The sequence below is a fragment of the Hyperolius riggenbachi genome, chromosome 7 (assembly GCF_040937935.1).
Source record: "Hyperolius riggenbachi isolate aHypRig1 chromosome 7, aHypRig1.pri, whole genome shotgun sequence".
NCBI lineage: Eukaryota > Metazoa > Chordata > Amphibia > Anura > Hyperoliidae > Hyperolius > Hyperolius riggenbachi.
In genome coordinates, this window is record NC_090652.1 from 263,541,845 (window position 1) to 263,566,074 (window position 24,230).

At 44.6% G+C, this 24,230-nt stretch overlaps 1 long non-coding RNA gene across 1 annotated transcript in view; it reads left to right on the forward strand.

Moving 5' to 3' along the window:
* The first annotated feature begins 895 nt into the window (after nucleotides 1-895).
* The window catches only part of LOC137525839 (uncharacterized), a 182,150-nt gene continuing 158,815 nt past the window's right edge, over nucleotides 896-24,230 (forward strand). Inside the window, exons 1-2 of the long non-coding RNA XR_011023027.1 lie at nucleotides 896-936; nucleotides 8,016-8,077. This is a non-coding gene — a long non-coding RNA (uncharacterized lncRNA). The remainder of the gene's footprint in view (nucleotides 937-8,015; nucleotides 8,078-24,230) is intronic.

Consider the following 24,230-nt stretch of genomic DNA (forward strand, 5'->3'; position numbering starts at 1 on the left):
GGCCCCCCAAGCATGCATAGATAACAATTGATACGACACACCAAAACCAATCAAGGACAACAACAGTGACAGAGGTGCAAGAAGGGGAATAGGAACAGTTTGTTAAGGATTATTACCATTCAAATCATCTATAAAAGTGAATATTATCAGCACAGGACGAATAAAGAGCTAATACTGTTGTTGAAGGTGGGCCCCTTGAGGCCCCTCTAGCCCAAGGCCCCCAATGCAGTTGCTACCTCTGCACCCCCTATTGCTATGCCACTAGGTGTGTTCACTCCAGACTATCATGGAAGCTGCCGCTGAGATCCAAGTTGTCAAATGTATGTTCCAAAAGCTCATATCAAATCTTATGCTGGGAATACATGATACAATTTCCTGTTAGATTCTTCTGTTAGAATTTTCTGTTAGATTTTCTGTTAGAATGCTTAATTAGATTTTTCTGTAGAGACTGGTCATTATCTCTGGTGCATGGTCTTCTGGTTATCTCCTGCTGAGTAGAACAATGCCTAATTGCCAGGCAGATAGATGGTTAGATAGATAATTTCCAACATGTTAGAAATTATCTATCTGGCAGGTAAATCTAACAGAAAATCGAACATAAAATTGTATGGTGTATTCCCAGCATTACATGTCTGCGATTATCTGTTGTCTCTTTGCTAGGTCTGAGATTACAAGGCAGATATGAGATAGATAATTGAGACTTGCAATGGTTTGAATCGCAAAACTTATACATTGAATTTTCTCACCGTACAAATGCACAATTATTATTAGTCTTAATATTGGTCAAAGGAATCAGGACGCGATCCTTTGGATGACATTTCATGGCTGAGTGCTACACAGACACATTGCTAAGCTACAGAATAATGATGTCTTCTGTTGCTATGGAGAGGAGGGAGGGACAATGGCACTGTGTATAATGGACAAGCTCCCAGCGAGGTAAGGAAGGGAACACTTGAATGAAATGATACGACACCCTGAATCTTTGATGGTGCATCCGGCTGAGAGCACATTCTTAGCCAGAGATGGCCTTGACTAGCTGCCAATGCTAAGTTTACACTAGTGTGTATACCAGACTTCAGGGTACTTATATATGCATCAATTTTCCCCTTTGATTTCCCACTCACTTTAAAGAGAATCTGTACTCTAAAATTCTTACAATAAAAAGCATACCATTCTATTCATTATGTTCTCCTGGGCCCCTCTGTGCTGTTTCTGCCACTCCCTGCTGCGATCCTGGCTTGTAATTGCCAGTTTTAGGCAGTGTTTACAAACAAAAGACATGGCTGCTAACCAGCTTGTGATAGGCTGAGAGGAGATCAGTCTGTGACTCACACAGAGCCTGCAGGGGGCGTGGAGAGGGTGTGTATAGCTTCTATCCTATCACAAGCAGAGCAGCACATTCCTGCCTGAGTGCCTGAGCCCGACAAAGCCGTCAGAGGAAAGAAGATTAGATTATATAACAGAGATAATACAGCCACTGTGAAACTAGGAAAGGCTGCAGTAAGACAGACCACATGAGAACATGTATAGGAATGTATAGGATAGAAGAAATAAGGCTGAACATTTTGTTACAGAGTCTCTTTAACCTTTTGTACTCATTTTGATGCCAGCGGTTTAGGCATCAATGGCTGTGAGCCTAATGCACTATATTGTGGTAAAGCTGCCGTGTGCAGGGAGTGCACGACAATTGTACCATACGAATGCTGCGAGATTACCGCACGTTAACCATGAGCGGCATGGGTTATGGTTAACATGTTAATGTGCGTGTTGCTATGGTAACACTCGATGAACTGTGCTTTACCACAGCAATGTGCGTGTTACATGGTAATGCCCACGGCTCTAAGGGGTATTATACAGCAATCCCCTGGCGTTAGTAACGGTAAAATTGCTGTGTGCTCCCTGTGCATGGCAGCATTACCACAATAAAGTGAATGAGGACCTCATCTGTTCTTTTTGCAAGAAGGATATTGAAAGCACCTGGCAGGCTAGGTACTGTAGAACCTCTTCATATTAAACTTTTGGTGCAGGAACACTCCTCTCCTTATCCACTTATCACCCACATTATAAGGAAGTCAAAGGGGCATCAGTCAATATTCCTCAGTCTGAAGAACTGACCTGGCACACCTGGGGTGCTGACTGATTAATTCTTTGTTGTCAGCAATGAAGCTACAGCTCAACAGATTTTCCTGTCCCTGCCCACGGCCACACTGGGACTCAGCCGCAGCCATGGGGGCCCAACAACTATGCAGGTAATTCCCTCTCCTCGGAGCTCCCCTCTGTGCTACCCCATCTTGGCAGAGTAAGCTCAGCGAAAGACTGTAGGAGCAACTCACCTTCCTTCCCGCTACATGCACCGATCACTTGCCGCTGGTCCCCTCTTTCTGCCTAGGTGCTTATACTCTCTCTACTTCCTGATTAGCAGGAAGTAGAGAGAGTAAGCAGCTATGCAGACAGAATAGACCAGTGGCAAGTGATCGGTGCTTGGAGTGAGAAGGAAGGGGAGTTGCTCCTACAGTCTAACGCAGCGCTTACCCTGCCAAGAGGGGGAAGCACAGAGGGGTCCCCGTAGAGAGGGAGGGAGAAGTCGGGCCCTCCTCCCCATGACTGAGTCCCAGTGTGACCATGGCTCGCCCCTCCATCACCTATGGGGGGCACCTATACCTAGCTAACCTATACTGGCTGCGCCTAGCTAACTATACTGAAGGCACCTTTACCTAGCTACCTATACTGAAGGCACCTATACCTAGCTACTTATACTGGTAGGCACCTATACCTAGCTAACCCATACTGGGAGCACCTATGTCTAGTTATCTATACTGGGGGAACCTACAGCTGGCTATCTATACTGGGGCACTTATGCTTGGCTATCTATACTGGGGGCACCTATAGCTAGCTACCTATACTGAGGGACACATACAGCTGGCTACCTATACTAGGGAAAACCTTTGCCTGGCTACCTATACGGGGGGTGTGGTATAGGTTTGCAATGGCGTAGCTAAGGAGCTGTGGTCCCCGATGCAGATTTTACATCGGGGCCCCCCAAGCACTCTATTCATAACAATTGATATGGTGCACCAAAACCTGCCAATGGCAACTACAGCGTCAGAGGTGCAAGAAGGGGATGGGGAACAGTTTGTTAATGATGACTACTATGCAAAGTATCTATAGAAGTGATTATTATGAGCACAGGACCAATAGAGAGCTAATACTGCAGTTGAGGAAGGGCTCCTAAGGGCCCCCCTGGCCCAATGACCCCGATGTGGTCGCAACCTCTGCACCCCCTATTTGTATGCCCCTGTAGGTTAGTGAGTCCGGGGGGGGGGCACAATTTTTACACCCTCGCCCTGTGTGCAATTTAGATTAGAAACTGCATTGAGCAGCATAACCCGTGTTGCACTAGTGACACTCACACCAGGTAATGCAGGTCATGCTAATAATACAATGTGTGCCGTACACTCTGTCTCTGCTCAACCAATTGTAAAATTACTGTGCGCTCCCTGCACACTACAACTTGACTGTCATTTATTGAATATGGACAATCATCCCTGACTGTCTGTTGTATACAAACCCTTCAACCTTCACAGCATATTTACTGCACATAGTATTTAAGTTACAAGGAGCCTGCTGCACTAAAGTAAGGTAAAGTTGCCATGCACAGGTAGAACACAGGAATTTTACCGAATCTCGGCACATCCTATTTAGTAAGGACTCCTTAGGCAAGACTCCATAACACTGCTACTGCCTACTGAGCACACCCTAGTGGCTGCAGCTCTAGCATTTTGAGTCTGTCAGGAGAAAAGCGTGATATGAATGTTCTGTGTCTTGTCTGTGTCTAATACATGGCACATTGTGCATAACCATAGCAATGTGCATGTAAACATGGTAATGCTTGTGGCACTAAGGGTTAATGGGAGATGCTCCCCTGTCAATAGTTATGGTAAAATTGCTGTGCGCTGCCTGCACATGGCAACTTTACTGTACTTTAGTGCATCAGGCCCAAGAGAACACTTATTCTTAAAGTGGCCTGAAACTCTGACATAACATTCAATAAAAATGTGTTTTCCTACTTTGTATTACTCATGCAGTTATCATATTTGCTTTTATGCGCACGTAATATTGTCTGTTTACAAATTACAAGTTTCCAAAGAGTAGTTTATCGTATCCTGAAAGCTGTCATTGCATTTTATTATTTTTCTATTATAACTGCTTTTTATTATATATTAAAATCTTCTAATGAGCCATTCTAAACACTGTGTGTGCCTGAAGCAGAGACAGTTTCTCAGAGAGAAGCAAAAGTAAAAAAGATACTGTTATCTACAGTTTGGATGTGGATTTGAAGCTGAATAGCAGGACAAAGTGCTTTGTTCAACCATTTCAGTGATGTTTTGCTAGAATTTTTTTCTGGGATAGTAGCTTTCAAGCTGTATGGAGTCTTTTAGAGCTAAGTAGAAATGCTGACTTTCAGACCACTTTAATTACACTGATTTCTAGAAAAAAAAGACATTCAATATTGTTAAATTCACTACCTTGGTATAAAAGATCAGTTCCTGGAGACAGGACCCAGTCACTAAGGAGTCCTTGTGCAACACTCCCTGATGCTCTAAATACCTACCGGGGAAGCTTACTGAGTCTGCCCTATGTGGCTTTAGCTCTCCATAGCTACCCATGTGCTTTGAGTCCATCAAAACAAAAGTGTTATAAGAATGTTAGGATTTTTTTTTCATTTTAATTTACATATCAGATATACAGTTAGCTGTTAAGACTATTTGATGCTCCTTGAAGTGTACTTTACTTCATTGTTGATTTCTGAGCATTTCACTTTTGCAAAAAACAAAACAAAAGAAAACAAAAATACAACTTAAAATCCAACTGTTTTTATAAAAACAATGAAAAGACAGGAACCACCAATTTCTGACATCTCTAAAAATTACAAAGGAAAAGAGGGTTCGTTATTATTTGCCAGATGTGACATTAATCTTATTCCCCACTAGAGGGAGGTGTTGTTACTGAAACAATGTGCAGATAACATCCCTTCCACTAACAGTCTATTGAAATGTACTCAACAAAAGACATTAATAATTACTGCCTGTCAACTTTAGGTTGCATTGATATAGATATATTGCATCTTTAGCAAGACGTACACAGTAATAATCGGAGACAATACAAATGCTAAACGATTGCAATCAGGATTTTTTTTTTCAATCTTCCTGCTGATATATAATATCTAAACATAAAAAATTATTATTTACATTTGATGATCAATGGTCGTTTGTGTGCTTCAACGTTTCCTGGATTGTACAGGTAATAGACATACTGAGTGTTTTGTTCCAAAGCGTAATATAGTGGTGTTAATATAATAATATACTGTAAATAACAATAGTAGTAGTAATAATAATAGTAATAATAATGATAATGATCCTTACTAATGTATCTCCTGAAGTTAATTATAAAATGACATTGTTATTGTGTACATATGTAGGTATTTATGCATTGTATTTTAGTATGCTCTTCTTGTGCTACGTATGAACTAGATATGTTACTTGTTACTCACTATTGCCTGTATATCAATCTGCTCAGTGGTAGTGGTTTGTTTTATCAAAAATAATATTTTTAATAATTTTAAAAATAGTTAAATCTTCACCGCTGCTCTGTAATAAAAACATAAAAAACAAAAAAATATATAAATATATGTTTTAACACTGTCAAACAGTGGTCACATGACCTTGACTGGTCTCCTCTGGCTTTTTCATGACTGGTAGGACTTCCCTGACAGTACTGGCTTTAAAAAAGAAAAAAAAAAAGGCCATAGTCACGTGACTATAGTTTTCTGGTGCACAAATGGGTATTTTTTTAAATTTATTTTTGTTTTAATTCTACAAAGCAGCTTTTGGAGCTTAACTGGTTTAGGTTATGAGGGCTTTAGCAGGAACCTCTTTACATTTAAGAAGTAGAAGCAATGCCCAATGTATATAAGATGTGTTCCAGGGGTCGAGTCCTGCGTGGACGCGGGTGAACGGCGTCCACCCACTTTTTCTTCAGCATGGACGCCGTTCACCCTGGCTTGTGTGGAGGGGAGCAGAGCAAAAAAGGAGAGCTATGGGGACAGTGGGGATGGGCGGACATCTCCCCCCCACATCCCTCACCTTTGTGCTCCCCTTCCTGCCTCTCCCCTCCAGTGTTTTGAAGTGTCGGGCCCGGCGGCGAAAGTGGGCGGAGACTTACCGCGTTCCAGTCGCATGGGACGCTCCGCTCTGTGTGCGGCTAGAAGACCAGACTAGCCGCACACAGAGCGGAGCGTCCCATGTGACTGGAACGCGGTAAGTCTCCGCCCACTTTCGCCGCCGGGCCCGACACTTCAAAACACTGGAGGGGAGAGGCAGGAACACGAAGGTGAGGGATGGGGGGGGGAGATGTCCGCCCATCCCCGCTTTCCCCATAGCTCTCCTTCTCTGCGCTGCTCCCCTCCTGCTGGGGGCACACCTGGCTACCTGGACACATAATCCCCTGCCTACATAAACTGGGCACATATACCCCTGCCTACATATACTGGGCATATATACCCCTGGCGACATATACTGGGCATATATACCCCTGGCGACATATACTGGGCATATATACCCCTGGCAACATATACTGGGCATATATACCCCTGGCGACATATACTGGGCATATATACCCCTGCCTACATATACTGGGCACATATACCCCTGCCTATATATACTGGGCACATATACCCCTGGCTATATATACTGGGCACATATACCCCTGACTACATATACTGGGGACATATCCCACTGGCTACATATACTGGGCACATATACCCCTGGCTACATATACTAGGCAACTATACCTCTGGCTACATATACTGGGGACTACTATACTCATGGCTACTTATACTGGGGACACCTAAAGACCTGGCTACCTGGGGGTACCTATTTTGGGGGAACTGCTGTCAGATTATCTGCATTTTTGTGGAACGGCTGTTATGTATTTTGGGGAACGGCTGCCAGATTATGTGTATGTTAGAGGAACAGCTGCTGCCAGATTACGTGTATTTTGGGGAACTGCTGCCAGATTGTGTATGTTTGGGGGACCACTACTGCCAGATTATATGTCCTTTGGGTGTTACGTGTATTTTGGGTGATCCGCTGCCAGGTTTTGGGGAACTGCTTCCAAATGATGTGTATGTTGGTGGAACTGCTGCTGCCACATTGTCTATTTTGGGGGAACCACTTCCATATTATCTGTATTTTGGAGGAACTTCTACCAGATTATGTGTCTTTTTGGTGAAATGCTGTCAGATTACATCTATTTTTGGGGGATACACTACGGCAGAGCTCAAACTTCCTCGGCAGACCTTTTACATCACTGCTAAGGTCATGTATATTTGGCCCCACCCATGACCACGCCCACGGTGTGCTTGGCCACGCCCATGTTTTGGCGCGCAGCGCTACGCGCGGCGCAGGAGTTCTCCAAGTGAGTCCACTCAATTCTTTTCCCAGGACTAGACCCCTGATGTGTTCTATAGTTTGTCAGTGTTCAGGAATCAGTCTGACGAAGGCTTCATTGCCAAAAAAGCTTGCTGCTTTTCTTCTAAGTTAACCTAAGCTTCTAAGCTTTTCTTCTAAGTTAAGTATCATCCTGATTCAAAACTTCTTACATTTTAGAACTATTTCAAAAATGTTGCAAGCATGCTTTTAACAATAAATCATTACTTCCCCCAGCAAGATTTAGATGGGGCTTTCCCAGTGTTTACAGCATTTCTGCGTATCCCTTTGGTGATACATACAGCCTAAGGGCTGCCAGTGGCCTTAATGATTCCCCACCCATAATAAATGTGGCCAAAATACTTGACCTGAATAATGAATCATTTATTTAAGGGGAGGAAGGGGGAGTAGTGGGGTAGTGCGGTTCTCCACAGCTCCCCACTGTTGCAGGAGCTGCTCTGCATATAGCTATGCCCTTGTTTGCAGGCTATATAATGAAATTAATACAAACATTCTACTTTCTCATAGGCCAAGACAACTGTCCAATGAGCCATGAGAAGTCTTCTTCTGAGTGGCCAGAACATCTGATGGTGAGTCAAGCAGTAGAGTGGTTTTCAGAAATCCAACAGGAACCAAATATTCAGTATAGCACATTGATCACATCTCCCTAGTTATTTATTTTTTAATCACTGCACACTTATTGCAATATTCAGGTATTTGGATGGATCTCAGAAGATGAGAAGGATTTTACAAAATTGATCATGCAGGTAGAGCTGCAGTTATGAATCATAGCAAAAAAACTATAGGCTTTGTCAGGTTATACAGAAAGGGGGAAGAATATCTGAAATTATACCAGCTTTATACCTCCAATATCATCTACAAACTCTTTTAATATGTACACTTTCAAACTACTCGTATTTAATTCCAAGCAGGACTTTGCAATATGGTTGCAAAACATATATGTCTTTGCAGTGGCGTAGCTACAAACCTCTGGGCCCCGATGCGGAATCTGGATGTGCCCCCCCCGGCAACAACAGCCCCCCCCCCTGGCGCCAACAGCCCCCCCTCTCCCGGCAACACCCGACGCACACACCAGTATAGTTGCCCCCGGTATAGGTTAGCCAGGTAGGTGCCTCCAGCATAGGTAGCCAGTTGCCCCCAGTATAGGTTAGATAGGCAGGCGCCGCCAGCATAGGTTAGATAGGTAGGTGCCCCCAGTATAGGTTAGTTAGGTAGGTGCCTCCAATATAGGTAGCCAGTATAGTTGCCACCTGTATAGGCTAGCTAGGTGCCCCCAATACAGGTTAGATAAGTAAGTGCCCCCAGTATAGGTTAGATATGTAGGTGCCCCCCAGTATAGGTTATAGTAGGTAGCTGCCCCAGTATAGGTTAGATGAGGTAGGTGCCCCCCAGTATAAGGTTAGATGAGGTAGGTGCCCCCCAGTATAAGGTTAGATGAGGTAGGTGCCCCCCAGTATAGGTTAGATTAGGTAGCTGCCCCCAGTATAGGTTAGATTAGGTAGCTGCCCCCCCAGTATAGGTTAGATAGGTAGGTGCCCCCCAGTATAGGTTAATTAGGTAGGTGCCCCCCAGTATAAGGTTAGAGTAGGTAGGTGCCCCCAGTATAGGTTAGATTAGGTAGGTGCCCCCCAGTATAGGTTAGATTAGGTAGCTGCCCCCCAGGATAGATTAGGTAGCTGCCCCCCAGGATAGATTAGGTAGCTGCCACCCCCAGGATAAATTAGGTAGCTGCCCCCCCAGGATAGATTAGGTAGCTGCCCGCCCCTCAGGATAGATTAGGTAGCTGCCCCCCCCCCAGGATAGATTAGGTAGCTGCCCCCCCAGGATAGATTAGGTAGCTGCCCCCCCAGGATAGATTAGGTAGGTAGCTGCCCCCCCCCAGGATAGATTAGGTAGGTAGCTGCCCCCCCAGGAAAGATTAGGTAGGTAGTTGCCCCCCCAGGATAGATTAGGTAGGTAGCTGCCCCCCCAGGAAAGATTAGGTAGGTAGCTGCCCCCCAGGTAGCTTCCCCCGCTTTGCCCCCACATAATGGAGGGGGGAGCCGGAGCCGCGGGGAGGGCAGCCCGACCTCTCCCTCCCTTCCTCTCTCCGCCCCCCCCCCCCTCAGATGCAGAGTGAGCGCGCACTGAAGCGCTGTAGGCAGAACTCACCTCCGTCCCTGGTTCCAATCGCCGCTGGTCTCCTCCCGCTCTGCATAGATGCTGTTACACACGCTGCTTCCTGTTTAGCCGGAAGCAGCGTGTGTAACAGCATCTATGCAGAGAGGAGATCAGCGGCGAGTGGAACGCAGGGAGGTGAGTTCTGCCTACAGCGCTTCCGTGCGCACTCACTCTGCATCTGAGGGGGGGGGGGGGGGGGCGGAGAGAGGAAGGGAGGGAGAGGTCGGGCTGCCCTCCCCGCGGCTGCGGCTCCCCCCCTCCATTACAGCGCCCCCCTCCCAATAGCGTGCACGGGCCGCACGGCCCTCCACACGAACATGGGCCCCCCGGGCCCCTCCCCCGCCTCTTTAGGAGCCGGGCCCGGTCGCCAAGGTGACCGTTGCGACCCCGGTCCCTACGCCACTGTTTCTTTGTTAGGTGGGTGTTGGTGTGTGTGTGTGTGTATTTTGTCTCAGGATTCTCCAAGGTATTCTTAGCTTAAAGGAATCATCAGGCAAAAATAATGGAAATCTCATTTACTTACCTGGGGCTTTCTCCAGCCCCTCGCAGCTGTTTGTCCCACGCTGACAGCTCCACTCACAGCTGCTGGCCCAGGGTCCCCACACGGTGCAGAGGACGACCTCGAAGCTGTACTTACTGCACCTGCGTGAAGTGCCACTGTCAACCAAACCCACGTTGTCCGCAGCGTACTGCACAGTAGTTCTGCACCTGCACAGTACGCCACGGACATCGTGGGCTTGATTGACAGCGGTGCTTCACGCAGGCGCAGTAAGGACAACCTCGAGCTTGTCCTCTGCACCGTGCGGGGACCCCGAACAGAGCTGTCAGCGTGGGACAGAAAGCTGGAGAATGCCCCAGGTAGTAAATCGAATTTCCATTATTTTTGCCTCATGATTCCTTTAAAGAGGAACTGTAGTAAAACTAACGTAATGAAAAAAATTGCTTTTTTTTTACACTATTCATTTATTCAAGTTATTTGTGTGTTTGCCCATTGTAAAATTGACATCTCCCTGATTAACTTTCTGAAATCTAGCACTGGTGGTGACAGCTTTAGCCCTGCGAATAATCTCTGTGGAATGTTTGTTTCTGAGGGTTTTATGGACAAAGGGATATACTGCCTGCTTGGTAGCAGGAAACAGCCGTTATTTCCCACAATGCAATGAGGTTCACAGACAGCAAACTGTCAGAGCCATGGTCCTGACATCACACTGTGGGAGGGATTTCTCCACAATATTAGCCACGCAGATTTTCCTGATGATCTATTTGAGAAAGGGTATAGAGTTCTCGTGGGAAAGGGGGTATCGGCTACTGACCGGGATCAATCCTGGGTTAAAGTTTCTCTTTAACATAGTTGGCATTATTTTCTAACGGGCAGGCCCAGATTCACCTCACACGAACCTATAGGCACAGATCTCTTGACACCTTAGACTTCGCCCTCCATGAACCCACAAACCCCCAACCAAAGTGCAAGTATGCTGGCTGCCCCAGCTGTCACTTCTCCCTTACTTGCCTTGCCCATCACAGGTAGCTACAGTTGCCCCTTAGTAATAGGTAGCCAGATGTACCCTCAATATTATGTAGCTAGAGGTGCCCCAAGTAGGTAGTTAGAGGAACCTCAGTATTAAGTATCTAGAGGTGCCCCTGACTGACCCTTGCCAATGAAATACAAAGAGCAGGGTGAGTAACCTCTCATTTATACTCTTATCAAGACTGTATAAGGGAAGGAGGGAAAGAGGCGCTTGGGGAGGGGCGTGAACCACCTTTCCATCATCAGACGCCTGTAGGCACGTGCCTACAGTGCCTTATGTTAAAGCCCCGCTAAAGAGCCATCACTGTGTTTTTAGTATTCTTTTCAAAACTTTATCATTACAAACTATAGAATTTGGGATATGAAAGCACCAAACATTTGGTTCCGCAAAAGCAAAGATTTGCTGAGTAGACGTTCATCATTTTAAAGGTAAATCAGGTTTGATTTTTTTATTGACTGGCCCGTCGCTTTAAACATCCCTATGCAGCAATAATAAGTAACACGGAGCACATGAACATTAGATGATTTATGTATTAGATTCTTCTGATTCCCCCACGTTCATCTCAGAATCCCCGCTACATCCGTAGCTAGGAACGCGATGCCATGTTGAATAAACTAACACTGATACAGCAATATTAATAACCCGGCTGTGTAATTTGAAAAGCCTGTATTGATTTCACGCTACGTTCAAATGGATTTGTTTTAAAATAATGGGCGTCCGTGAACGCTGATCATATACATTTTTCGCTGGGGCCGTTTGCTGGTTCATTGGCTCTTTTATACAGGAGGAATTATTTTGACTGAAAGACGTCTGACATATTAATAGCGTTTTCCTTAAACCGATCTGCAAGTTTTTATTCACGGGCTTTCGTGGAAAGGTTAGCCATTCAATAGGAAGGAACACCTAGGCACACTCCAACTGAAGCGATCTAAAGCAGATGTCAAGGCAGTGTAAATATAACGTGAAATTTAATCCAATTGTCTGCTTTAAAATATGCAAGGCTGATATGTCTTTCATATACTGAAGATCGCCATCCGCTGCTACCAAGTCTGCCCATATGATAAAGCAAATCATTTGATCACCTGCAGCCTTGTAGGGGATACTGATTGGAGGCAAGGAGCAGTTTTTTATCTTATACTGTAGCAGACATAATTAACCCCCTATGGACTGCGCAAATGATTATTTAGTATTTACAGTATATAGCGCCATCATCTTCTGCAGAGGTGTACAGAGTATATTGTCTTGTCACTTAAAGGACAACTGAGGCCCCTTTCACACTGGCGCATTGTGTTACCCTGTTTTACCGGAAGGTAATGCTATGCCAATGAAGCTTTATGGGGCCTTTCATGCTTGGCGCGGTGTGATGGGATCCGCTGCAAGTGCCCGATTTGCCGCAAAAGCAACAGCGCAATGGTGGGCAACATGTGCAGCGAAGTGCGGGGAACTGGAAGCCATGTAAGTCTATGGCAGTGATCTGAAAACTTGGCTCTCCAGCTGTTAAGGAACTACAAATCCCACAATGCATTTGCCTTAACGATTCATGACTGTGGTTGGTCTATGGGAACGCAGCTTTTTTATATTTTTTGGCGCTCATTGCCGCATTAATCCTCGAAGGTTATTTTTAGCTTTGCGGTCACACGTCAAATCTGGTTTGGTCAAGTTTACCATCGCCAATTAATATGAGGTCCAACACATTTTGAATACTTTAAACAGATTAGGTAAACTCTTTACCATCCATGATATATGGATGGTAAAATTGGCTATTTAAGATTGGATGTGTGTATGCACCTTTGAACTGGGTACACATAGGACTTAATCCATTGGATGGCAGTGTAGGGATAAGGTTCTATAGAAGCACCGCTAGCCTGCAGGCTAGCAACACATTCTGTTGCTATGGAGTGGGAACAAACAGGTTACAGGCAGCAACCTGGGTAGGTAGAGAAAAATTCCCTTTGACCAGTGCTCGGCCGAGTTACTCTACTTAGGCACATCGACTACAGATTAATTATGGGGGGTCGGAGGCCACAGTACACCCACTCGGTTCTTAAACAAGGTGGCCCCTAACGGCCTCCTCAACCGAGAATCCTCACCCATGTGTACAAAGCTTTAGATAACTAGGTAGATAGATCATGCCTTCCTCCGACTGTCCTTTCTATTTCATCAGCTCAGCTCAGAATACTCTGGACTATCTAGATGAAGTCTCTGTAAAAGTCTAAATATAGCACTGTCATAAAGCCACATTGAACTACATAGCGATGATATCTTCTTTCTGAGGATTGTCACTGAAATCCACGCATTGCACAGATCGTGTGTATACATTATAGATTTTTCTGTTTAAGCACACATTACTCATACTTGTTTCACTGGCGTGATAGATTAAATCATTTTTAAAGGCAGTAAACTGGCAAGAATGGAGAATATTTTTTTACAGGCTGTTTTATAACCTCTAACTCATCACTTCATCTCTGGGACTGAAGCTGTGTATTCTTGCCATATTACAGTATGAAATCACAATGTTTTATGCATTATCGGCTATATATTTTTTTCTGTTTCGTCTGTACAAAGCTTTTTTTTTGGTGAGGTTAATGGGTTAAATCTTAAACCCCATACAACAAAACAAGCTGTCAGAAGTTAAAAGCGCAGCAATTTTTTTTTTATATGGATACAACCTTAGCTGTATTTCTGATGTGGTAAGTAATTTGGTCAGTGTTTTTCCTGATAACTTCTGGTAAGGGAAAAATATTGGACAAAGTCGTCTCATAATTCTATGGACAGGTTCATAAATGAGCATTGTGTCTGTACAGAAAATTTGCAGCAAACTAACATAATGCACTATATATTATGACGTTCTGTGCTGATGTTTCATGTACTTGTATTTCAGTTTATATTAAACATCTATAGAAAGTAAAAAATGAAACATTTCAGCTTCAAAATGAAACTTTTTTTTTGCTATGAAATTGCCATAGTTTAGTGCTAATTAGTATCTGAGACTAGTAAAAAAAGTTTTATACATTCCTGGGGCTTCCTCCAGCCCCCTTCAGGCTGACCGCTCCCTCGCCGTCTTCATCCTCCGCCTGGAGTTACTTTGCAAGTCAGCTTCATTTGGCACAGGCGCAGTCCTGTCGCGTGCACTCTCCTTTCAGGCCAGGTCCAGAACTCTCCTGATGACGAGAGCACAATGGGGCGTGCATGGCTGGGCCACACATGCGCACTAGCCCCGACTTCCGAAATTGCCGGGACCCATAGCAGAGGATCCAGGCGGTTGAGGAGGACTGCAAGGGACCGATCAGCCTGAAGGGGGCTGGAGGAAGCCCCAGGTATGTATAAATCTTTTATTTTTCTAATCTCAGGTTCTCTTTAAAGGAGTTATCAGGGCAATGTACAGAAAATAAGTGCTAGTTCTGCGCCTGTGCAGTCCGCTCCGGTCCACGTGGCAGTGATTGACAGCGCCGGACGCGCAGGCGCAGTACAGGCCGACCTGGAGGTCAGCCTGACGTCATCGCCGGGGACCGGGAGGAAACCGCGGCGAATGGCTGACGGCAGAACTGCGGCGAGGGACATGCTGGGAGATTGGGGCCGGAGGAAGCCTCGGGTAAGTAGCACTTATTTTCTGTATATTACCCCAGGGGCGTATCTGGTTAATATAGCTCCTATGGCAAACACTGAAATTGCGCCCCCCCTCCCCCCATTAGACCATCTTGTCCCATAATAACAGCTTATTTTCTTGCAATGATACAAGTCTCCCCAGTATAGGTTGCTAGAGTTAGCCTTCAAGTAAAAGTAACCAGAGGTAGCACCCTAGTATAAGTAGGCAGCAGTTTACGTTGCCCTCCCAGTATACAGTATGTAGTAAGAGATGTCTCCCCATTGTAAGTAACCTTCTTTAGCATAAGTGGTAAGAGATATCCCCCCAGTATAAGTAGTCCCCCAGTATAGGTAATGAGAGGTTCCCCCCAGTATAAGTAGCCCCCCCAGTATAGGTAGTGAGGGATGTCCTCCAGTATAAGAGCAGGTACAAATGCCTGAGAGGCATCCCTCAGTATGGTGGTGGAGCATGAGGGAGGAGGCAGCCATGGCGCCCATGGTGCTCTGGTGCCCATGGCACAAGCCATGTCTGCACCCCTCTAGATACTCCTCTGTATTACCCTGATAACTCCTTTAAGTCTTTTTGTAATTTTAAGAGTTTAAAAAAGCACAATCATTTATACTAACCTGGGGCTTCTTTTAGCCTCCTGTATGCCATGAGCTCCTTCGCTGTCTACCCAGCCCAATCCTTTGTCCCGCAGTGGAATCAGCGATCTAACCCTGTCATGCTCCACTGTGCATGCATTGTCCTGTTTGAGCTCACACCACTATCACATTCTAGGCATGTCTAGTCTGCTAACACTGTAACTGTACTTGCGCAGGACACTCCCAGCCACAGGTGCGTGATTGGGGGCGTGCGACCAGGACAACACATGCTCAGTGGAGCGCAACTGGGCTAGATCATGGACTCCACTGTGGGACAACTGAGCAGCCAAGGAGGACTGCAAGGGAGCTCGTGGACCACAGGGGGCTGGAGAAAGCCCCAGGTAAGTATAAATGTTAGTGCTTTTTTAATCACAAGTTTCCTTGAATGTTATTAACAGTGGTGCTCATCCAATATTCGGGTATCCGAACTACCCAGATATTTTTAAAAATCCGAATAGCACTATCCGACAAACTCGGATTTCCCATGTGAAATCCGCAATCCGGGCAGATAGTTAGTTCTGATATCCATATCCGAGCATAAGCTAAAAATCACCTTCAATGGCAAAAATCCCTTTTGAAGGCAGGAGAGAGAGAGAGATAGAGAGAGAGAGAGAAAGCGAGAGAGCGCTCGATTTACCAGCACTGGTAAATATTACACTGCTCCCTATGCTTACTCTGTGGGGGAAGAGGGGAGGGACAGGTGAAGAAGGTGTGTGATTGGCTGAAGATGGTGGGAAGTTTGCGGTGGGAGGGGCAGTTGCCTGTGCCTGGACACATTGCACAAGGGTAGGGGTCAGGGGGCCATTACAATTTTAGACAAAAGGAAGCAGGCGGTTGGCACTACAGCGATAATAACGTTGACTACTCAGCTTCAAGGACATGCAGTATGCACAGGAGGATTCAAGATACACCTCTTCTCTAGAACCTCTTCAGCGTGCTCAAACTAGGACATCAAGCAGCAAGCAAACAAGAAAAGCAAGAAAGCTGGCACTGCTGCAAGTGTTCAATTTATTGTAGCATTCATAAAGTGAAAACGTGCAACGTCTTGCAAAATGCATAACAAAAGCACATACCCTCCGTAGAAGCGCTATCCAGCGCGAAACGGCCGTCAGACATCCTGTGCCCAGCACCAACCACCACCCACGCCTCCTCTCACAAGGGTATGTGCTTTTGTTATGCATTTTGCAAGACGTTGCACGTTTACACTTTATGAATGTTACAATAAATTGAACACTTGCAGCAGTGCCAGCTTTCTTGCTTTTCTTGTTTGCTTGCCATTACAATTTTGCCTGGGAGTTATACCCCTTTCTTCTTGGTATACTGTAGCCAAAAAATGCAGAGTTACGAACAATTGCATGCGTAGCCATTTAGGAGCATTATCTGTGATTTCACATTGTGCAACATCACACACACTTTTCAACACGTGTGGCCTTAGCCTGAACCCTGCCTTAGGTTTTGCTGTGTTGGATTGCGCTGTGGCCACCTCATTCTGCCATATATATTGCAAGGTTTGCTTATACAATACAATAACATTTCTATAGCGCTTTTCTCCCATAGGACTCAAAGCGCTTAGGCTCTCTCAGATTCAGTAATTAGTAGGATGAAGTATTCACACAACAAAAGTTATATTTCTGCAAATGCCAGACTGAACAGGTGGGTTTTCAGTCTGGATTTAAACACGTGCTTCATTGTGGTTTTCCATTAAGTTCCTGTGGAATAGAAAGGCTGCCACTTGAACTTCTCACCAGAGACCTTTTTTCATGGATCTCTACTCTGTAGGTCAGATAGTGCTCAAGAGTGCAAGTGTAGTCTGAGGCTCTCTAGCTCTCTATCTGTGGCAAAGTAGGTATATGACTTATAGGGAACTTACAGCTGCTTCACACATATGGTTATCATCCACCTCCTTGTGAGAGATGGTAAATGAGATGCAAATAATCTTAAAGGGAACCTAAAATGAGAAGGATATGGGTTTTTCCTTTTAAAAAAATACCAGTTGCCTGACTCTCCTGCTGATCATGTATCTAATACTTGAAGCCACAGCCCCTCAACAAGCATGCAGATCAGGTGTTCTGACTGAAGTCTGACTGGAGTAGCTGCATGCTTGTTTCAGGTGTGTGATTCAGCCACTACTGCAGCCAAAGAACTGACAAGCAACTGGTACTGTTAAAAAGGAAGCATCCATATCTCTCAGTGAAGGTTCCCTTTAACCCTCTGGGCGATACAATGACATCGCCCAGGAGGGGGCGCAGCACTTTTTTTTACATTTTTAATTTTTTAATTCATGTAGCGAGCCCTGGGCTCGCTACATGATAGCCGCTGCACAGCGGCATCCCCCCACCCACTCCGATTACCTTCGGCGATCAGAGTAAGCAGGAAATCCCATTCAGAACGGGATTTCCTGCTGGGCTTCCCCGGTCGCCATGGCGACGGGGCTGGATGACGTCACCCACGTCATGGACTACGTGACGTCAGAGGGAGACCCGATCCACCCCTCAGCGCTGCGCGGCACGGCGGGTAGCGGCGGATCGGCGGTGAGCGGCGGCGATCGGAAGTTACACACAGCTAGCAAAGTGCTAGCTGCGTGTAAAAAAAAAATATGCAAATCGGCCCACCAGGGCCTGAGATCTCCTCCTGCACGACATACCCCGAGCTCAGCTCGGGATTATCGCCCAGGAGGTTAAGGCCCATATCCACTATGCAATTTTCTGGTCAGAGATAATGACCATCACGGCGGATTGGATCTTTAAGATCCACGACAACTCCGCACATAGTACCGCAATCACTTGACTTCCTGTTCACACCTGTCATGTGACGTTGTGTGTACCCGCCCACAGGAAGATAGATCAAGGAATGCTCCTCCTCGGGGGACGTGTCTGGCATTTATCTTCCTGGGTTGTCAGGTGAGTATTTAGCCTTAGCTTGAAATTGCATGCAACTTGAAATTGAACATATTAAAATAGAGTGGACAGATTTTTGTGGGGTCATCCTGGGACGGGGGGGGGGGGGGGGGCTGCGGCGCCAAAAAATGGGTGGGGCATGACATTGTATGGGCGGAGCTAACGTAATGATGTAACAGCAAGGCATAAGAAAGCAGTGTTTACGCCATGATGTGGTCAAACGAGGATTTGCATCATGGGTGTGCAGAAACTGTGTGATGCTATTTAATAGTATACCGTAACCGCAAAGCTGCAAACATAGCCAACTATGACCATTAAATAATAAATGCAGCAACAGTTTCCCCAGACCCCAGAAAATAAACGCAATGTGGGCAACATGTCAGCTCAAAATAAACGCAATGTGGGCAGCATTTCAGCACAAACTAAACGCAATGGGCAACATGTCAGCACAAAATAAACACAAAATAAATGCCATGTGAGCAATATTTCAGCACAAAATAAACGCAATGGGAAACATGTCAGCACAAAATAAACACAATGTGGGCAACATTTCACCACAAAATAAACGCAATGGGCAACATGTCAGCACAAAATAAACGCAATGTGGGCAACATTTCAGCACAAAATAAACGCAATGTGAGCAATATTGTCGCTCCATATGGTTTTTGGCGCACAATATTGTCAAATCTCCTTTTTTGACAATACTTTCCCCTTACTCCCTCTTCTGTTCTCACACTACCCTCTCCCTCTTTCCACCCAACACTAACCTCCCATCTTCACTAATAACACTAACTTACCTCCGCTTTTTGCCTATCACTAACCTCCCCTCTCCTCTCTTAACAATGAGTACACCTCACATCTATACTACTATACGGTTACTGATTTTAGTGCTGTCCTCGCTGCTTCGCTCAACACTCAAATTGCTCAGCTATGTCTTAAGGCATGTACTTGCAAGCGATAAATGTCAGCCAAGATGGCCGATAATAACTGTTTTATTATTAGGCATTAGGAGTCATTATGGGTCCGTTGTGTTGGATCTTTAACAATTACGGTTGCCCGAGCAGGACCAATCACAATGTTATTTTCAATCACCTGACTGATTGAAGCTGCTCCGTTGTGTACCGTTATTATCCTTCTGCCGCCCCTCCATGTAACAAACCATCTCGCTAGCCTCAAGGCTTGGGATGTCTATGTGCAACAGCAAGAGGGATTGTTTCTTGATCTGAAAGCCGACAATTATCATATCGGTGTACTTCGCTTTTGAGCACTTGCCTGTCTGTTGGCCAAGCACTCTTATCATGAGCCAAAATTCAGGTTCTCAGCACCCCATAGCAGTGCACAAAAAATGCCTGTTTCACATGGACATACCATCATGCAAACCTGCATGGAGCAGCTTTGGCAGAGACCACCCTTGTGTACATCTGCAAAGAGACTGCCCAGAAAATGAATGGGTGAGTGTCAGTGTGAATTAGCTCTAGACATATCTAGGAGAAACAGTGCCTATGGCAAACCCATAGAAGGGGGCGCCCCTCAAAACATTTTAATGTGTAGTTTTGATTGTAATGGTTATGCCCAAGTTGAAGTGAAGCAAGGCCTATAACAATAGAACATCACAATAGGTCAGCCTATATATATCCCCAATATAACAGGCAGCTTGACCACCAAAAGATTTTACCAGGCAGCAGAATATCCCACAGATAAACACTAGAATTTTTATCGATAACACCAAAGATGCTACTGAGAAGCACCCCCTGTAAGAGGCGCCCATGGCACATGCCATACCTGCACCCTTGTAGATATGCCTCTGCCGGACAGAAGAATAAACAAGCAGAATAATGGGTAGGGAACCAGATGTGTCTCTTTGATGGCTATATCTGGCTCATAGACAAATCAGTAGGGGTTGATTCACTAAGCTACACTGCTCAAGCAGCACAGCTTAGTGTGGCAGCGCAAACAACATTTTCAAAATAGGCACACTACTGCTTTAGCATGCACTACTAACTTACTCGAGCTCCCCTAAAACTAATGGCTGCTCCAATTGTCCCAATATTGATTGTCCCAATAGGCTGCCACTTTGGGCCAAAGTGCGGGGATCTCATCCTACAAAGTGAATCAATCCCTAAGTCAGTTGGCTAATTGTACAAGCTGTTAGTCGGTATTTATCCTGTCTGGCTCTTGGGGAAATTGCTGATGTTGCTGAAACCCAAGAGAAGCTGAAGACGTGTCTGACACTTCCGCTACCCGGAGGATCAACTGTATACACATCACCAGAGCAACAGGGATGTGAGCCCCATGCTGCGCATGCGCACTGCCCAGTTTGAAACATATGGTATGGCTCTCACGGAAATACATTTTAAAATATGTGGCATTTATGGCTCTCTCAGCCAAAAAAGTTCCTGACCACTGTGTTAGACTGTAGTCAAAAAATAAGTCTTTGTATTTTGACGACTGCAACGTCTCTTTAAGGGCAGCAAAGTTCAGCACGGAAGTATTTTTCACAATACGCCGTTAGATAAAGATTTCCTCTGGATGATTCACACTCTCCGAGACTGGAATTTCAGCCTTCTTCTCCAGCCATGTCAAGAGAGTCTTTTTTGCATGATTGCTTTGGCCGCACGGCACACACTGTAATAAATACCTCCGAGGTTTCAGCGTACCGCAGCCTGCTGGCGTTTTAGCACTGTACTACAGTATCTGAAATATTGCCAATTGGCTAGTTGGTTTGTCAGGCCACAGTAAGTAGAATTAAATAGGATGATAAGACTTAGCAGAAAGCAGAGCTGACAGCTCTCTACACAGGCTGAATGATCACTTTCAATTGTAATCGATTCTGTGAGTACTGAACACGGGCCTCTAGGCAATTGAAGAAAATGGGATGATGAAGGACTACAAACTAATATGTTACACATCTCTATTGATTAGGCATTGATTAGCCATTATTTTCTGAATGACAAACAGGTGGCGGTGAAGTAAGTGAAGCCAGTGATTTATTTACAAGTTACACCGCACAGTGACTTTATTTAGCTCAGCGTAATCTAATCCTTAAACAAAAGGCGAAGAGAGATGTGTTTTTTTTCTTGTTCCTGGAATAAATTTACAATGAGCATCTGAACTGTACCAATAGATTAGAATTGGCAGCTGTAGAAGCAGGCATTAGAATTGTAGACGGTATGGCCTTGAACTATAGCTAAGGATGAAAAATCCTGAAGGGAATGCTGGGTCCATTACCTGCAAAATGTAAACTGTACCAAGCACCAGGAAAAAAAAGCTTTCAAATAAGACAGTATTGTAAGTACACATATGTCCATTGTCTCTTCGGAGAAGCTTCTGATTTGAGGAAGCCAATCAGTTGGGAAGGAATTTGACATGTATGGGCTCTCCAGCAAACTACCATCCCATAGCGCATTATGCCCACCCATGGGCATTATAGGATGCAAGAGGGATGGTCATAAACGCTGATTACCGGTTCTGCGGATTTATGATTTCCGTTTTCTGAGGAGTCTTTTTTCAGTCATTTTTAGCATTCTCTGATTGGCCAAATACAAGGCTTCCAAGTAATGTGATTGGGCTAAAATTACTGAGTCGTGGCAATGCAGTATTTCTGCAGAAATCTAATTTCCGATTTCCATTTTCCGATTTCCGAAGAAGTATTTTTTTTGTTGTTGTTGTTGTCATTTTTTGCATTCTCTGATTGCCCGAATACTTCCAATTTGACTATGCATCCTCTGATTGGTCCAATGCTTCCGAGTTCTGTCATTGGGCTTAAATGACTGAGTTCCAGTAATGCGGTATTTCTGCAGAAAGACGATTTCTGATCTGAAATCTCATTTCTGCGGATTCCAAATTAGCATCCCTAGATAGAAGTTCACTACTCACAAACCCATTCCAGAATAAATTAATAGTGGAAACATAAGGGTTGATTAAAAAAACGTATCTCTCCTTACCTGTTGTATATCATATCTCTCCTTAACTTATGAATTGCCTCTCCTTATCTGTCTTAACTCATGATTAATGTCTCCTTGGAATTCATACAGCTTTTCTCTTGCATTATCTCATCTTACTTATTAACTCACAATTTATCTCTCCAGACCATATGTACTTCATTATTTAGTTCTCTTTATCTGTTGATCTACTTAATTACCCCATAACATAAACTACACCTAACATAAAGCTCGTGTAACATGCAGATTATTTCCTCTTCTCCTTTAATAACTTCCCCCAGTAGCACATAATCCTAAACTCTCCAATGTGGTAAAAAAAACAAAAAAACAAACTGAAATCACCTGAAAAAAAAAATAGAATAGAGAAAAAATAATAGAGCTAAGATTACACTTTAATCTCAGAGCCTGCAGCACTGGTAAGGCAGTTATAAGCACAGTTATTCCATTTGCTGCCAATAATTTAAATAATGGACACTTTATATATGCAGATTGTTTAAGTGACAGTCTGACATTGTGTATGTTAAAGGGAAGCCTAGACTACTTACAGAATACCAGTTTGCAGCGAATACTGATGGCGGGAGAACAAACAAATGGACAAAATAATATTTATTAGTGAAAGTGCACAACATACAAAATGAAAACACAGCAAACCAGTCCCGACTCCCAACACCACCTATATCAAATGCAATACACAACCCTAACTATCTAACTACATACACAAATATACAATTTATGCAATCAGGTGTAGAAAAAACAATCAACAGGCAAACAGGCAGCGAAACAGAGAACAAGAAAGGGTCAGGAACTCAGCAACACCGGGAAATTCTGAAACATTCTGGTGGTTTGGGGAGAGAAAGGCAGTTCTTATAAATGCACAAGAACAAAACAGTTTGCATGATTAGCTGCAAGCATGATCTACCGGTTGGGAGGTCACAGAGCTGTGCTCCTGGCACCACCTGTAGGCCATACAGGAGATTACACGTCTTCTCAAAAACAGGACATAGCCACTTTCTGGTGAATAGTGGAGGTTTTTTACAGTTCAGCAGGATCCTGTCACCAACAGATGAGGTGTTATACTACAAGATTACCAACAATGTACAGCAAAGACCCTGTTATTCGGACCGGAACTCAGGCAGCCAGAAGTTTCAACTAACCGGCATTCCTAGTAGATGAAGAGGACCATTGTTTAGGGGGGTTTGGAAAAGTTTTTGAGGAATTCAAATACTTACCACACCTCCAGCTACATCTTGTAGCCTTTCTGCAGCTCCTGATTCTGATGATCAGGGATGTAAAGGAAGGATTTTTTTGTTGGGAGTGAGAGGCTCGGAGTGCGTATTAGGAAGGATTGGTCAGGAAGAGATTACTGTCACTGCGCTGATGGTTGAATATTGGCAACCACACTTGACTGGTATCCTATCCTATCAGACTGAGAGCCAGGGGTCAAATAATCAGGTATTCTGGTTAGGAAGGCTCATTCGGATTTAGGCTTGGACCTCGGAAATCAGATTTCTGTGGAAATACCACATTACCGCAACATGGTAATTTTAGACCAATCACAGAACTCGGAAGCATTGGACCAATCAGAGAATGCAGAGTTAATGCGGAAGTATTTGGTTAATCAGAGAATGCAATAAATGACCCAATAAAAGCTCATTGGAAATCTATTTTCTGTGGAAATTCTGCATTACTGCAAGTCGGTAATTTTAGCCCAATCACAGAACCTAGAAGCATTGGACCAATCAAAGAATGCAGAGTCAACTTGGAGGTATTTGGCCAATTAGCAGGATCAACTGGAAAGTATTTGGCCAATCCGTTAATGCAAAAATGACCAAAAAAGACTCCTCAAAAATCAGAAAATGGAAATGGAAATCTGCGAACTCGGTTATCGGCATACGCGGAAATCAGAGTTTCTGCAGAACCGAAAATAGGCATTTCCGGCCATCCCTAATCCTGGTAACACAGACA